Source organism: Heptranchias perlo, chromosome 5 (genome assembly GCF_035084215.1).
Source record: "Heptranchias perlo isolate sHepPer1 chromosome 5, sHepPer1.hap1, whole genome shotgun sequence".
Classification (NCBI taxonomy): Eukaryota; Metazoa; Chordata; class Chondrichthyes; order Hexanchiformes; family Hexanchidae; genus Heptranchias; species Heptranchias perlo.
In genome coordinates, this window is record NC_090329.1 from 99,852,417 (window position 1) to 99,870,115 (window position 17,699).

At 43.8% G+C, this 17,699-nt stretch overlaps 1 long non-coding RNA gene across 1 annotated transcript; it reads right to left on the reverse strand.

Moving 5' to 3' along the window:
• Nucleotides 1–325: 325 nt before the first annotated feature.
• On the reverse strand, nt 326–9,742 carry LOC137321479 (uncharacterized). Its single transcript, XR_010962830.1, has 3 exons — nt 9,677–9,742; nt 9,390–9,569; nt 326–498 (listed from the first exon to the last, which is right to left on the reverse strand). It is a non-coding gene; the product is annotated as an uncharacterized lncRNA (long non-coding RNA).
• Between the last annotated feature and the right edge of the window lie 7,957 nt (nt 9,743–17,699).

The window sequence follows — 17,699 nt, forward strand, 5'->3', positions numbered from 1 at the left end:
AACTGACAATGTGTTTATCTGCTTGTGATATGTGTAATTGCATTTAACAAAGTGTAAACTGATACAATCAGGCCACAGGGTGTTTGTGCAACATTTTCTATCTTGACTGTTCTGCAGTAAGTTTTATAACCTGAGCTGCATATAATGGTGTGGGAGCAGTTTTGGAAATACATCTAAAAGGATCTGGGGGCATGCTCTTCCTGAAAATTTTCATTTTTGACACTACGTTCAGTGCATTGTACAGAATCTTGCAGTAGAGTTTATTATATTCCATGGTAATTTTAGAAGTGGGTATACCTAAATTACAAGGCCTTGCAGCTGTTTGGTTACATCTGGCAGAGGCGTTCTTGAGTTGTCATCTTCTTGGGGCTTCAAAATTGGGTGCAATGAAAGGGAGGAGGGCCCCTGTACACAGCAGCATTGTGGGCCATTCAGTCGGTGATGCTGCACTCATGCTAGTTCTGCAGATTCCAATGGTGTTGGGTTCAGTTCTCTTCTCTACTACCCAGAGAGAAAAACGGCTTGTAATCAGTGCTGCATTTTGCAGTATACTTTCTTCTACAATTGTCACTAAGAAAACGATACATTCTACTGCAAAATACAGTAATATATACCTGATGAAATTACATAACATTTCTGGAGAACTTGCTCCCTGACCTCCTTAGATGTACAGTATATCCTCCAACAGAACATTTAAACTTTTGACACTTCCTACATTACAACAGTGACTACACTTCAAAAGTACTTCATTCACTGCAAAGCGCTTTGGGACGCCCTGAGGTTTCGAAAGGCGTGATAGAAATGCGAGTTCTTTCTTCTTTCTTTGTTTGGCCCATTTTGCAGTATACTTGCTTCTAAAATGACCACTATATACAGTGGGGTGCATCTTCCTTTTTTTTTGTTCATGGGATGTGGGCGTCGCTGGCAAGGGCCGCATTTATTGTCCTTCCCTAACTGCCCTTGAGAAGGTGGTGGTGAGCCGCCTTCTTGAACCGCTGCAGTCCGCGTGGTGAAGGTTCTCCCACAGTGCTGTTAGGAAGGGAGTTCCAGGATTTTGTCCCAGCAACGATGAAGGAACGGCGATATATTTCCAAGTCGGGATGGTGTGTGACTTGGAGGGGAACGTGCAAGTGGTGTTGTTCCCATGTGCCTCCTGCCTTTGTCCTTCCAGGTGGTAGAGGTCGCAGGTTTGGGAGGTACTGTCGAAGAAGCCTTGGCAAGTTGCTGCAGTGTATCCTGTGGATAGTACACACTGCAGCCACGATGCACCGGTGGTGAAGGGAGTGAATGTTTAGGGTGGTGGATGTGGTGCCAATCAAGTGGGCTGCTTTGTCCTGGATGGTGTCGAGCTTCTTGAGTGTTGTTGGAGCTGCACTCATCCAGGCAAGTGGAGAGTATTCCATCACATTCCTAACTTGTGCCTTGTAGATGGTGGAAAGGCTTTGGGGAGTCAGGAGGTGAGTCACTCGTCACAGAATACCCAGTCTCTGACCTGCTCTTGCAGCCACAGTATTTATATGGCTGGTCCAATTAACTTTCTGGTCAATGGTGACCCCCAGGATGTTGATGGTGGGGGATTCAGCGATGGTAATGCCATTGAATGTCAAGGGGAGGTGGTTAGACTCTCTCTTGTTGGAGATGGTCATTGCCTGGCACTTATCTGGCACGAATGTTACTTGCCACTTATCAGCCCAAGCCTGGATGTTGTCCAGGTCTTGCTGCATGCGGGCTCGGACTGCTTCATTTTCTGAGCGGTTGCGAATGGAACTGAACACTGTGCAGTCATCAGCGAACATCCCCATTTCTGACCTTATGATGGAAGGAAGGTCATTGATGAAGCAGCTGAAGATGGTTGGGCCTAGGACACTGCCCTGAGGAACTCCTGCAGCAATGTCAGTTATCAATGTAAAACTGACAGAACCTAGGCCGGTGGGAGAGGAATATCAGGCGCAGAGCCACTCCGTCAGCTCCTTACCATCCGACGCCATTGCAGGATATGGGCGGGTGTATTATAATAAGATGCAAATCATAGAATTGTGTCATGCAATGTCATTTGCCTCTTCGCAACACTCCAGTGTGTTCCTGGTGGTCAGCATTGCTATGGGCTGGGGCAGAGATTAAATGTGAAGAGCCACTTTGACTAAGGCAAAGTGATCGATTGCATTAGTCACAGATGTAATTTTAAAAAAAATCTTCACCTGTCATTTTGCTTTAATAAAGTGTTTTAGTTTGTGCCTGGCACTCCATGTGAACTTGGTAATGCAGAGACTGAGGGTTATGGTGACAACAAAAGTGGACCATGTGACCAAAGCATGGCCTGGACCGGAGACACCATGGAGCCAGCCCCTGAACATGTTACAGTAGGATTTCCTGGCCTCCCTGTGGGTAGGCACCTAGGACTCGGCACATAAGGATTTTAACACTCTCCACTAGAGGGACCTAACAGAAATAATCTTCATGAACACATTTAGAATGTTGGTATGCACATCAACCAAAGGAATTCTTGTCCCAAGTAACCCAGAATTTGATAGAAATGGAAATACATTTCAAACATACTAAATTTGGGCAGTTAGGTCTCAGCAACAAATGTTATGTTTATAAGTTTGCACTGGCTATTTAATGTTGATAATTTAAAAGAATACTAATTTAATAGTACATTATCTCAAATAATAAATGATCCTTGCCCAATCCTGAAGACTTTTCATAAGTGCTAATTGAGGGATAGCAAACTGAAGGTCATCCAAGGTCAGGTTGGGTATTCAGCCCACGGTTTGTGCCTGAGATAATTACCACCAGAACAAATTCCAGACATTGACAGACAAAACATTATCCTAGTCTATATACAAGTACACAAACACACACCTAGTCATTTGCGCAGTTGAATTTCCACAGGATTTCTTTCCTTCGTCAGCTGTAACTTCAGCAGAAGATCAGTGGAAACCCTGGAAAAATCTTACACTGTTTTCCCCGGGTGTTTGTGGCTCTTTCGCTGAAGTCACGGTGAACTTCTGTGGAAATTCACTCCCTTTAATTCTCAAAATTTTTCTTTTGCTTTTATAGCAGATAGCTCATAAAACCACAGTGTCAGCAATTTGGAATAACCACCAAATAATGTTTTTTTAAAAATTAATTCTGAGGATATGGGCATTGCTAGCAAGGCCAGCATTTATTGCCCATCCCGAGTTGCCCTTGAGAAGGTGATGGTAAACCTTCCTATAGTTCTAAAGGACAGTCACTCTTGTCAATCTCGAAAACTAGTGAGAGCTGACCATCAGCTTCAACCCCCCCCAAGAAGCTTTTGGCTCAAAGACAGTCCTAAATATAAGCTTTATGACACGTGAAGACACAGAACATACAACTAGTCTCAAAAAAAAATCTTCACATAAGACAATAACCAGGCAGACCCTAGAAAAGGAGGACACAAAAAGTTTTTTAAAGCTGCATTCCAGCAACTTATTTCTTATAAGTATATTTGTAGGTATTCTTATAGGTATTATTTTTTAAATTCGTTCATGGGATGTGGGCGTCGCTGGCAAGGCCAGCATTTATTGTCTATCCCTAATTGCCCTTGAGAAGGTGGTGGTGAGCCGCCTTCTTGAACCACTGCAGTCCGTGTGGTGAAGGTTCTCCCACAGTGCTGATAGGGAGGGAGTTCCAGGATTTTGACCCAGCGACGATGAAGGGACGGCAATATATTTCCAAGTCGGGGTGGTGTGTGACTCGGAGGGGAACGTGCAGGTGGTGGTGTTCCCATGTACCTGCTGCTCTTGTCCTTCTAGGTGGTAGAGATCCCGGGTTTGGGAGGTGCTGTCAAAGAAGCCTTGGCGAGTTGCTGCAGTGCATCCATGACTGCTGAAGTGTTCCCCGTTTGTGGCCATCCCCACACCTCCACTACTCGCCTTTAAACAGCCACCCAACCTCAAACAGACCATCGTTCGCAGCAAATGACCTAGCTTTCAAGAGAACAGCGTCCACGACACCACACAACCCTGCCACGGTAACCTCTGCAAGACATGCCAGATCATCGACACAGATACCACCATCACACGAGAGGACACCACCCACCAGGGGCATGGTTCATACTCCTGTGACTCGGCCAACGTTGTCTACCTCATACGTTGCAGGAAAGGATGCCCCAGAGCATGGTACATTGGCGAGACCATGCAGACGCTGCGACAACGGATGAACGGACACCGCGCAACAATCGCCAAACAGGAGGGTTCCCTCCCAGTCGGGGAACACTTCAGCAGTCATGGACATTCATCCACCGACCTTCGGGTAAGCGTACTCCAAGGTGGCCTTCGAGACACACGACAACGCAAAATCGTCGAGCAGAAATTGATAGCCAAGTTCCGCACCCATGAGGACGGCCTCAACCGGGATCTTGGGTTCATGTCACGCTACACGTTACCCCACCAGCGAACAAATGTTATCTGTTTTTAATATAACGGGTCAGTTGCTGTCTTTTCTATGTTTCTACCTCTCTATCTCTGTGTTTTTTTTTGTTTGTTGTTTTTTTTGGTGATTTGTATATTCTGAGACCTGGCAGGTAACACCTGTCTGTCTGCACACTGATTGCCTTGGCAACGGGCAGTTGAAAAAACTGTCTGTAATCACCAAGCATTGTTCTGTGAATTATAAATGCGATTTCATCTCGAGGATTTCATTTTCACATCGTTCACCTGACGAAGGAGGAAGCCTCCGAAAGCTTGTGAATTTAAAATAAAATTGCTGGACTATAACTTGGTGTTGTAAAATTGTTTACAATTGTCAACCCCAGTCCATCACCGGCATCTCCACATCACATCTTCTTTTGTGTTAGGTATGACTCCAGCCACTGGAGAGTTTCCCCCCCGATTCCCATTGACTTCAATTTTACTAGGGCTCCTTGGTGTCACACTCGGTCAAATGCTGCCTTGATGTCAATATATATATAGATATAGAATATATATATATATATATACATAACTTCTTTGGGGCAGACACTAAATAAATGTACCTGTAATTGGGATGCTCAGAAACCAGCAACTCATTTTAAAGTTCACGTGCAACCAATAATGGGAGAAATGTAATATCTGATTGTTCTCCAATTGATCTGATTGTTTATAAGTCTTCAGTCCTGCCCTCCACCCATATGATTGATTCAGACACCCGCCAGCCCTGCCTTCCAAATGATCTGCTTGGTTGATGTTTGACAACTTCCAATCCCAGTGAAAAAGAGAGTTGAATTTTCCTGCAAAGACTGACAAAGTGACACATGGATGGAAACACTGGGCCAATGTTCATATCGAGTACGGGTGGTGGGCAGAGAAATCTCACTGTCCACCTGATAGCACCATCAAGAGGCCTGAACTATTTTCATGGTTTGGCCTCATTTCAATACTTTCAGTGAGCTTCCAGCGCTCAGCAAGCACAGACAGGCAGCACATCGATCGGATGGTGGTGGTGGGCAATCTGGTGGCTCCTCCATAAAGTGGATCCACAAGTAGGCAACTTAAGGGGTGAGAGGCACTCCTGGGAGGGGGAGGCACTGAACAACTGACAGCAGGTGGGAAGATTTTTGTAGGGCCAGCATTCATGTTTCTCTCGAACCCCCCAAAAATCAGTGCAGTAGCATTTTTTTCTGCCTTTTCAGAGCCGTTTGCAGCGGTCCCTTTAAGGATTGCTAGTTCAGCCACTCGCTCTGCCCAATGGAACAGCAAAATTGCATTGGGGACTTATAGAGAGCGTAGGTGCCGATTTACATACTCAACTCGGCTCCCGTCTGTTTATGGGCTGGACTATTCCAATGATCTCCTGGCCAGCCTCCCACCTTGCACCCTCCATAAACTTGAGTTCATCCAAAACTCTGCTGCCTGTATCATATCTCACACCAAGTCCCATTCACCCATCACACCTGCGTTCACTGACCTACATTGGCTCCTGGTCCAACCATGCCTCGATTATAAAATTCACATTCTTGTTTTCAAATCCCTTCATGGTCTCTCCCCTCCCTATCTCTGTAACCTCCTCCAGCCCTACAACCCTCTGAGATTTCTGCGCTCCTTAAAGTCTGGCCTCTTGAGCATCCCCGATTTTAATCGCTCCACCATTGGCTGCCGTGCCTTCAGCTGCCTAGGCCTTAAACTCTGGAATTCCCTCCCTAAACCTCTCTATCCTCCTTTAAGACGCTCCTTAAAACCTACCTCTTTGTTCAAGCTTTTGGTCACCGGCCCCAACATCTCCTTATATGGCTCGGTGTCAAATTTTGTTTGATAATGCTCCTGTGAAGCGCCTTGAGATGTTTTACTATGTTAAAAGCACTATATAAATGCAAGTTGTTGTTGTTGTTGTCGGCCTGTTTCTTGGTCCATTCTAAAATCCCACTTCAGAGATTTGAGGGAGTGTTGGAGTGTTGGAGGTGCTGCCATTCAGAAGAGATGTTAAACCGAGGCCCTGACTGCCCTCTCAGATGGACATAAAAGATCCCACTATTTCAAAGAAGAGCAGGGAGGTTCTCCTCAGTGTCCTGGCCAATATTTAGGCTGATGCCCTGATGCACCATTGTGAAATTTAGAGGATAATTATGATATTTTATTTGTATCATGCATTAAAAATGTATTTGGCAAAGGCGTAGTAAAGAGGCAAAAATAATAGATTTAGTGTACCATTGTTTACCTTTGTAGCATTCAAGTTGATTCTAGTGCAAGTATTAATTAGACTATTTAAAGTGAGTTGACAATGTTTATTCAATGTCCTTTTCAAGTGAATTCAAGAGAAAAATATTTCCAGTAATTAGACTGTGGTGTGACAATGTAATCGCCATGACGTATGAAAAATACCTTGAGTAAGATTGCCAATTTCTGACTAGTGAGCAGTTCTGTGCTGTAGGCCCATACACGTTAAGAACAGAGTTGTGTCTGTCCAAACACATTTCATATAGGACGCCACCAACCAATGGGCAGAGGAGAGTTGTAACACATCAGAGTGGCCTAGATTTACTTGCATGTCCCAGAGGTGAAAGGGCACTGTTCTAACCTAAAGAGTCATCTCGCCTAATCTCTCTCCTATGGCTCAGTATGTACGACTCTTATCTTTCTGTGAAGCATCTTGTATGTTAAAGGCTGTATATAAATGATAGGTGGTGTTTGTTTTTTAGAAAGAACTGCCATTTACATAACGCATTTGATGTGTTCAGGATGTCCCAAAGGGCTTCACAGTCAAGGAAGTACCTTTGAAGTGTAGTCACTGTTGTAATTTAGGCAAACATTGTTGCTGTAAATTGCCCCCTCATCATATAAGCAATAGTTGATTGAAGCTGCTGAGACCTTCTCGACATAAAGAAAATTTCCAATTTTTTCTTATCAAGGGCCATCCTGTAAACATTTGGCTCACAGCAATTAAATTGAAACAAGGTTAGAGTATTTGACTAACTGTTTGTGAAAAGGCAGAAACTGTAGTATAATTAACTATGAAACGCACGAACGATTTCTCACAGTTAATGCCTCAGTAAGTATAGTTTAGTTTGGTTCAGTTTTCAATATCTTTAGTGTATGACACATCACTCCAAACACCCTATGCAAATATCAAAGAGGCTGCTGCGTGGCTAACCTTGCATGAATATGACACCTCTCAAAGCAATTACACTAATCTGATTGTTTTTCAGACTGACAGCAGGACCATCAGGTCATCATAAACAGCCCAGTATGTCTTAAACCATAACAGCTTCTCTCTGCTTGAATAAATGAGTCATCAAATGCCTTGCCCACATTCTCAGTCAGATGGTTCTACTTTGCTAAATTTAAACTGCTAGTTCATAATTTTTTGCAAAGTAAACTTTTTTTTTTATTCGTTCATGGGACGTGGGCGTCGCTGGCGAGGCCGGCATTTATTGCCCATCCCTAATTGCCCTTGAGAAGGTGGTGGTGAGCCGCCTTCTTGAACCGCTGCAGTCCGTGTGGTGAAGGTTCTCCCACAGTGCTTTTTGGTAGGAAGTTCCAGGATTTTGACCCAGCGACGATAAAGGAACAGCGATAGATTGCCAAGTCGGGATGGTGTGTGACTTGGGGGGGAATGTGCAGGTGGTGTGTTCCCATGTGCCTGCTGCCCTTGTCCTTCTAGGTGGTAGAAGTCGCAGGTTTGGGAGGTGCTGTCGAAGAAGCCTTGCAGAGTTGCTGTAGTGCATCCTGTGGATGGTACACACTGCAGCCACGGTGCACCAGTGGTGAAGGGAGTGAATGTCCAGGGTGCTGGATGGGGTACCAATCAAGTGGGCTGCTTTGTCCTGGACGGTGTCGAGCTTCTTGAGTGTTGTTGGAGCTGCACTCATCCGGGCAAGTGGAGAGTATTCCATCACGCTCCTGACTTGTGCCTTGTAGATGGTGGAAAGGCTTTGGGGAGTCAGGAGGTGAGTCACTCACCGCAGAACACCCAGCCTCTGACCTGCTCTTGTAGCCACAGTATTTATATGGCTGGTCCAGTTAAGTTTCTGGTCAATGGTGATCCCCAGGATGTTGATGGTGGGGGATTCGGCAATGGTAAGGTTGAATGTTAAATGTTAAGGGGAGGTGGTTAGATTCTCTCTTGCTGGAGATGGTCATTGCCTGGCACTTGTCTGACACGAATGTTACTTGCCAGTTATCAGCCCAAGCCTGGATGTTGTCCAGGTCTTGCTGCATGCTGGCACGGACTGCTTCATTATCTGAGGTGTTGCGAATGGAACTGAACACTGCGCAATCAGCTGAAGATGGTTTGGCCTAGGATACTGCCCTAAGGAACTACTGCAGCAATGTCCTGGGGCTGAGATGATTGGCCTCCAACAACCACTACCATCTTCCTCCTTCTCAGATTAAATTTACCTGTTATGTTACCAGTCATACAGTGCCAGTAAAAGGACCAGAGAGGGAGGTTTAGTGCACACTATTTAACAATATTAAGCCAGTATTTGTTCCTAATGCCAGATTCAATCACTTTGAAGGAGAATCCCAGTCAGACAGTAGCATTTGCCTCAGGTGAGAATGTTGGATCTGCGGCTTAGCTTCTAAGGGTCCAATATTGGAGGCCTTCATATATGGCATTTGAACATTAAGGCTGCAGAACAAAGTGAAAATACTTGTGGTTCTCACCATCTTTTTTAGAAAACAGCCTGGAAGTCAGCAAGAAGTGACTGGCCATTGGTTAAAATTGGGCAGCTCAGAGACTAACACCGGGAACCCAGGGGAACGGACCCCGTTATAAGGTAAGTGTGTCGGAACCCTCAGGGTGGAGAACCACTGTCTTGATAAGGGTTTGGGGGGGGGGGTGGGGAGCCTGTGGCAGAGGAGGCCCGAGGTTTCCTTGCAGGGCCTGGAGAAGCACTCCTGCTCATCTTGGCTAACAAGGAAATCTGTAACAAAAAAATATACACTTACCTGGGTCTCTTCAGGACCAAGAACCAGATCCTGGCAGCTTTGGTCTGGCAGGGAAGCCATCACTGGTCCCCCGCACAAGCATCAGGTAAAAATAGCAATCGGGCACTGATAATGTCATCGAAGCCCGGTCTCCATATTTATAGAAGGACCCTGCTAGTTTTGGACGGGTGTCCTTGCCGCCTGCAATTTAAAATTGCACACACATCTGTAACTCTTCCTTGACTAAACATTATTCTAAATGAAACTCCTTTCTCACATACCATATTGTCCTTAAGATTCACACATACCTTGTCACAAGTTACACCCATAGGACAACAATCCATCCTGGAACCACAGAATTGAGAGGTCTGGGTGGTGCAGTGAGTTAAACACCAGCCTTTTACTTCTGAGACCTAGGTTCGAATCCAGCCTATACTAATCACAGAACAAGACTGTTGATAATTTCACATCATCTTCATTCAGGAAGTCTATTGCATCACTGGAGCTCTGGTAGGTGGGGGTGGGATCAAGCATAGAGCAGTGTAGAGGTAGCTTTCATGTGATTATAACCGATGCTATACCTGACCTGGGAGTGCTTTCTGTGAGCACTAGAATGCCTGAGATGTAAAGTGTCCCACTCCCCAGCATTAACATCCACTCATCTTCATGAGGACAAAATTCACTGAAAGAAACAATGTATTCTGCCCCCTGTGAAAACGTGTTACTATTCCTCTTTGCCTTTAAACTGAACAGATGCAACATTCTTGTAATTAGCTGATAAAATCTCTTAACAAAACAGAAGTAATATTATCATTTACATAGTTTTCTGTTCAGAAAAAAATGCATGACTCTGCAAGTATCTTCTGATCAGGCTAGCAATAACGAGAAGGTATCTATCAGAGAGTGAGTGCATATCAGAAGTTTTACCTTTACGTCTTTTATCATAGAATTACATTGAATTTTACAGCACAGAAACAGGCTATTCGGCCCAACTGATTTATGCCGGTGTTTATGCTCCACACGAACCTCCAACCACTCTATTTATTTCATCTCACCCTATCAACATATCCTTCTATTCCTTTCTCCCTCATGTACTTATCTAACTTTCCCCTTAAACGTATCCATGCTATTCGCCTCAACCAATTCATGTGGTGGCAAATTCCACATTCTTACCACTCTCTGAGTAAAAATGGGATGGGCTATTTAGGGGTATCGATAGGGTAACACTAAATATTTTCTCAGTAGATCTCTTATGTGAGAGGAGCAGCATGATGGGAGCAATGCCATGTCAGATCTCTCATTCAGAAGCAAACCTTTTTCGATGATGTAGCAGTGATCTCCTTCAAAGGCCCCTATCTTTGTGCCAACCATACCAGCTGAAGAGCAGAGAAACAAGTAAAGTGGGTTATGCTATTGATAGATTTGACTATTGCAGTACACTAGAAACATAAAAATATAGAAAATAGGAGCAGGAGTAGGCCATTCAGCCCTTCGAGCCTGCTCCACCATTCAATATGATCATGGCTGCTCCTCTGTCTCAATACCATATTCCCGCTCTCTCCCCATACCCCTTGATGCCTTTTGTGTTTAGAAATCTATCTAGCTCCTTCTTAAATATATTCAGTGATGTGGACTCCACAGCCTTCTGTGGTAGAGAATTCCACGGGGTTCACCACCCTCTGAGTGAAGAAATTTCTCCTCATCTCAGTCCTAAATGTCCTACCCCGTATCCTGAGACTGTAACCCCTCGTTCTGGACCCCCCAGCTAGGGGTAACATCCTCCCTGCATCCAGTCTGTCTAGCCCTGTCAGAATTATATATGTTTCAATGAGTACCCCTCTCATTCATCTAAACTCGAGTACAGGCCTAGTCGACTCAATCTCTCCTCATACGACAGTCCTGCCATCCCAGGAATCAGTCTGGTGAACCTTCACTGCACTCCCTCTACGGCAAGTATATCCTTTCTTAGGTAAGGAGACCAAAACTGCACACAATACTCCAAGTGTGGTCTCACCAAGGCACTGTATAACTGCAGTAAGACATCCTTGCTCCTGCACTCAAATCCACTTGCAATGAAGGCCAACATACCATTTGCCTTCCTAACTGCTTGCTGCACCTGCACATTTGCTTTCAGTGACTGGTGTACAAGGACACCCAGGTCCCTTTGTACATCAACATTTCCCAATCACCATTTAAATAATACTCTGCCTTTCTGTTTTTCTTTCCGAAGTGGATAACTTCACATTTATCCACGTTATACTGCATCTGCCATGTATTTGCCCACTCACTCAACTTGTCTAAATCGCCTTGAAGCCTCTTTGCAACCTTCTCACAGCTCACAGTCCCGTCTATTTTTTTGTCGTCAGCAAACTTGGAAATATTACATTTGGTTTCCTCATCCAAATCATTGATATATATTGTGAATAGCTGGAGCCCAAGCACTGACCCCCACTAGTCACTGCCCATCACCCCGATAAAGACCCATTTATTCCTACTCTCTGTTTCCTGTCTGTTAACCAATTTTCAATCCATGCCAGTATATTACTCCCAATCCCATGGGCTTTAATTTTGCACACTAACCTCTTGTGTGGGACTTTATCAAAGGCCTTCTGAAAATCCAAATAAACCACATCCACTGGTTCTCCCTTACCTATTCCACCAGTTACATCCTCAAAAAATTCCAGTAGGTTTGTCAAACATGATTTCCCTTTCATAAATCCATGTTGACTTTGTCTAATCCCGTTGATATTTTCTAAGTGTCCTGTTATCACATCCTTTATAATAGACTCCAGCACTTTCCCTACTACTGATGTTAGGCTAACTGGTCTGTAGTTCCCTGTTTTCTCTCTCCCTCCTTTAGATTAGAGAGAAATTGAGATTTGGGAGAAAGGATTTGCGTAATGTGACTGGTGAATAATGATATTAGAAGATAACTTTTTCCCTCATATACTGGGTGGTGGAAGCAGATTCAAAAATAACTTTCAAAAGGGAATTGGATAAATACTTGACAGGAAAAAAATTACAGGACTATGGGGAAAGAGCAGGGGAGTGGAACTAATTGGATCATTCAAAAAGCTGGCACAGGCACGATGGGCCGAATGGCCTCCTTCTGTGCTATAACATACTTTGATACCATGATAACTGATTGAAAAAGGAGAAACACACAGTGACTCAAACACTTACCAACTAAGGAAGAAGAAATTTGTCTGGAAGTTCAACACAAATGACATTCTTATTGCCAGGCTCAATGACAGACAATGGCTTGATGATCACAACATACATGGTAGACTCTATACAACAGATGTAAGAAATATTATTAAAAGGATGTAAATGAGTCATTTACAGTGCCATTACTAGTCACTGTGCCTTACAGTTTAAAGAGATAAGAAAAAAACCTCAACGAGCAGTGATTTTATCTCTCTTTGATCTTTCTCTTCCCCTTTTCTTTTAATGCCATATTAATTTCCCCATCATTTCTACTAGCTGTTGTTAACTCTTTCAGGACTAATTTAACTTCATAATTTCAAAACAACTATATTTTCCAACACCTGCAAATTCAAATTTATTTGACTCAAGAATTGGAGACAGTAGATGCATATGATTCTTTGAATAAGCTAAAATCTGCAAGCTTGTGATTATTATTTTGAATTTCAGTGTAGAATGGCGACTGCAAATTATGAGAGGTTAAAAGATGGAGCCCATTTTCAGGAAAATGAAAGTATTCCAAGTGTTGCTTGGGAATCAGGCAATGATCTGCAGTATCTAGTGCAGATTGTCACACACAAGATTGGACATTGATAGTATTAACCCCTTTTGATTCATATTTGGGTTACTCCTCTCTGCAGGAGCATGAAGGGCTATTGATGGTGCCATCAACGACACTGGAATTTTGGGACTCCTGCCATGCAATGAAAATCTAGGGCTTGGACCTGTTGCTCCCTGGTGTCCATAGGGAAAAGTGATGTTCTTATTTTGCCTCATTCACCTGTTTTATGCAGTGATACACTGCAGACTGACTGATGTCATTAGTACCCCCAGTGCTCCCATAAAAGTTCGTGAGGCAAAAAAAAGTTCACGGCGGTTGTCATCTTGACTGGCATGCGCAGCAGATTGTTGGCCCTGGACTGTGGCTGTAAGTCCTCATGCAGCAGCTCACACCGCTCTCTCACTGCCTGCCTTGTGAATCATATCCTCCAAAGGCATTGCTCTGCTGTGAGATCTAGAGCATTTCACTGGATCTGATATATTTAGGTGGCAGAGTACAGTCAGGTGGCAGGGCAGCAGCAGGTATGTGCCCTCCTCTTACAATAACGCCTGACTTCCTTAGCATCCAAACATGTATCTTCTTTGTCATCCTTCTCTTCCAGGATTGCCAAATAGGAATCCCATTGTCCCAAGGGTGCTAGCCACAAAGTCCTCAGGTGGAGCTGAAAGATCTTGCCTACAATGCAGCCCTACTATAGCAGCTAATTGTACAAGGTATCTCACTTCAATAAATAAATAGTTTGTTCAATCTGTTTTCAATTTGTGGCCTGTCTCTTTAAAGTTTCCAGCATTTGAAATCCAGCGCTAACAAAATGACTTGTATGTCGAAACAATTTATCACTATTTACGTTATTATAACCCTTCATAATCTTGAAGGCCGCTATCAAGTCATCCTTTAAATTTCTCAGCTCCAGTGGAAAAAATCCTAACTTCTCAAGCCGCTAGAACAGGCAGTTATATATATTTTGTCATTGTGAAGCTTCAGTTTGGGTTTCTAAATTTAGTGGAAGTCCATTCCCAGGAGGTAGTCTCACTACACTTGGGGTTCGCACTAGCTGCAGTTCAATAATATAAGACATAATGACCAGATAATCACTTAGCAATATTGGTGGAGGGATAAATATTGGCCAGGACACTCTGGAGAACTCTCCTGTTCTTTGAATTGTGCCATGGAATCTTTTTTGTCCACCTGAGGGGGCAGATGGGGCCTCAGTTTAACGTCTCATCTGAAAGACGGCACCTCTGACAGTGCAGCACTCCCCCAGTACTGCACTAAAGAGTCAGCCTAGATTATGCGCTCAAGTCTCTGAAGTACTTCTGGCTCAGAGGCAAGAGGGCAACCAATGAGCCAAAGCTGACACCTAAAAGTACAGCTGCAACTGGTGTGAAGTGAGCTTTTTCAACTCTAATTTTAAATTTACAAGAATGGTCTTTAATTTTTTTAAGCAATTAAGGAACTGACAGCATAATCTGTTCGTCACTATTATTAAAAATTTTACTAGCAGTTAAATCACAGTAGCAAAGCACTATGCATGCATTTAAATAAAGATGGGCGGAGCTCTGCTTTCTCCATTTGAAAGTGATGCAGGGCCAACAGTATAACACCACACTGCATCACGCTAAAGCACATACTATGAATGAAATTCGATGTGGACCAATGCAAGGTACTGTATATTGGAAGAAAAACAAGAAGCACCCATACTCTACGATTGGGACAGAACTTGCCAAGGAGCAAGTTGAAAAGAGATCTCGTTGACTTGACGTACACCATGTCCCAATAGCATGAGGTAACAATGTACAGTATACTGGGTTATCTTGCAAATAAATTGAGTTCAAATCACTAGAGATTGTGCTATACTGGGGTACTATGGCTCAGGGATTCAGGTGCATGGTTCCTTCCTTACGTCTGCATGGTGAGGCCCAGATATTGTGCCGGCGCGGTGATTTAAACCCTCCAGTGAAGAGGAGTGCAAGATCAGGCCTCTGGGAGATCGGGGCCAGGTCCGGGAATCATGGGGCTGGGGATTGCAGGGTGGAGGATCGCTGAGCCGGGGATCGGAGGTCGGGTCTGGGAGCAGTGGGGCAGGGAGTGGTGGCAATTGGGTCTTTTAATGTAGGTGGCATGCTCCACATTCAGGTAAGTGACTTACCTTCTTGGAATGGCCTAGCAAGTGATTCCTAGGTTTTCCTTTCTGGAGCCGGCACTGGGCGGAGTAAGATTTATTGGTGACTAGAAATAGAACTGATGAGTTAGGACTTGGAAAAAAGTTAGACTAGTCTATCCAAATAAAAACGGTGGTTCTTGATGTTCGAATATTAATGCGTGTGACGTACAAGTTGCAGCCGATCCTGGATCCATTGAATGTTTGAGGGTTCTCAGTGCATTATGTTGCAGCTTGTTGAGTCACTTGAGCAGAGGAATGCTCAGCTCGAAGACCAGCTAACCACACTTTGAGGTATATGCACGGTGGAAATGTACCTTGAAGATATTTTCCCTGAAACAGGGGGATAATTAAGCAGAGAGGAAGAAATGGGTGAGCATCACAGAATGGGCAATGAGAAAAGGGAGGAGCAGGAAGCCCTCCATCTGGGAAAACCAATCTTGGAGAGGGAGCCACAGTCATTCGGCCCCTTATTTGCATATGTAAAAGGCCAAACACCTGTTTTAGGCATGGATAAAGGACGGATATTTTTTGTCCTTGCCCAATATGATGGGTGACGCATTTCCAGGCCAGAAATGTGCGCACACTTACTGCCAGCCATATTGTGGTTTTAATAGTCCGAGTAGCGCCTAAAAAATGGGCGTTGTGTGCACCAATTTCTAGCCCATTGTATTGTTTTGTTGCCGCCATCAAAGGTTTTTTTTTGCCTTGAGCTTACTTATTGGCACCAGAGGGTTTTCCAGTACAGATTCTCCAAGCTGACCTGAGCAGAAGAAGGGAAACATCTGTAAAGGGAACATCAGGCAGGTCAAACTGCTGCCCAATTAGTGGACTTTGACCAATCAGGGAGCAGACTTTAGCAGTGCTCCAGGCCCAAGAACTTTAAAGAGCTGAAGCTTCTGTTTTCAGGCTTTGGAGTAAGGGAAGATGGAGGGCTTCCCGCTCCTCCCTTTAAAACAAGATAAGTAGTTAGCTGGTATATCTCTATCTCAGAAGACACACCTTCTGGCTACATTACATTGGATGTACATCAGATGACAAATATTACAAACTCTTTCTCTACTTCTAACCACCTCCTTATATCTCCCAGCCTCAAGAAGGAATTACTCTGACACCAGATTTCTCCTGGACCTTCTCACCCTTAGCTCATGTATCAGTGACCATTTATTCAGCGACTATGCTCTTGCCCTCTGCCGCCTTGAAGAGTGGATTATGCCATAATGGTTTGTCAATGCATATGATGGTTTGAGATCTTAGTACTGTTATGGTGAAAGATAACCAATTTCTCAAGTTTAGGCAGTTTTGAAACATTTTTTGCAGATATTCAAATTTGAGAAATACACAGCATTTTAACTTAACGTAAAGCTGTAAACAAAAAAAAAAGAAAACACCTTAAAAACTCTTTTTTGTGTCCGTGCCACCACCCAGTTAGCTCACTGTGTTCCATGCAGTATTTCGCAGTCCAGCAGACAGGAAGGTGATCTGCACAAAAGCTCTAGTCAATGTGGCTTTGTAACTGGACACCAGGAGGTACCGGAGAACGATCCAGGGTGATCTGTCCTCATTTACACCTTCCCTCTTGTGAGGAAGAACTCTGAATACCAACCACCCTAGTTACAATAGTGAAGTCACTACAGTTTCAAACCATTCATACTGCTAATACCACAGCAAGCAATGCATTAGTATACTGACGGCCAGTTAGAGTGTACAAAGCAAAATAACGTCTGAACCATTGCTGAGTGCGGATGTGTCTGCTATGATTATACTGACCATCTGTGACGCTCTTGAACTGGGGATAAACAGAGATTTGCAAGGGTTTATGGAGCCATGCTCACCAACTTCCCATTGCTGGTTTCATTTCTAATGTTAGAAAGCAGTTGATGGGATAGTCATGCCTTTTCAATAATTATTAATTTAAAGATGGCTTCCTGAATACTTTTTATGCATTAAGCATCTATAGCATGGATGCCTTTAAGGGGAATCTAGATAAATACATGAGGGAGAAAGGAATAGAAGAATATGCAGATAGGGTTAGATGAAATAGGGTAGGAGGAGGCCCATGTGGAGCATAAATACCAGCACAGACCAGTTGGGCCGAATGGCCTGTTTCTGTGCTGTAAATTCTATGTAAGCTTAAAAAAGTGGTCTCTGCATTGACTGAAATATAACTGCAGCAAATGGATACAACTGCCGAGTGGGACAAGACCACACCTCCCCAGTGGTTTTGTTGTCAATGCGAATCTGCAAATTTCTTAAAATCTGGACATGTTATACTATAAATTTGCCATCAGTGCAGTGAAAACAACCATACTGTACCAGTGCCAACACTCAGTGGAACATGTTAATGAACAAATTGTACTGTCATAATAGTCAACCATTTCCTTATTAATGGATATAGCGGATG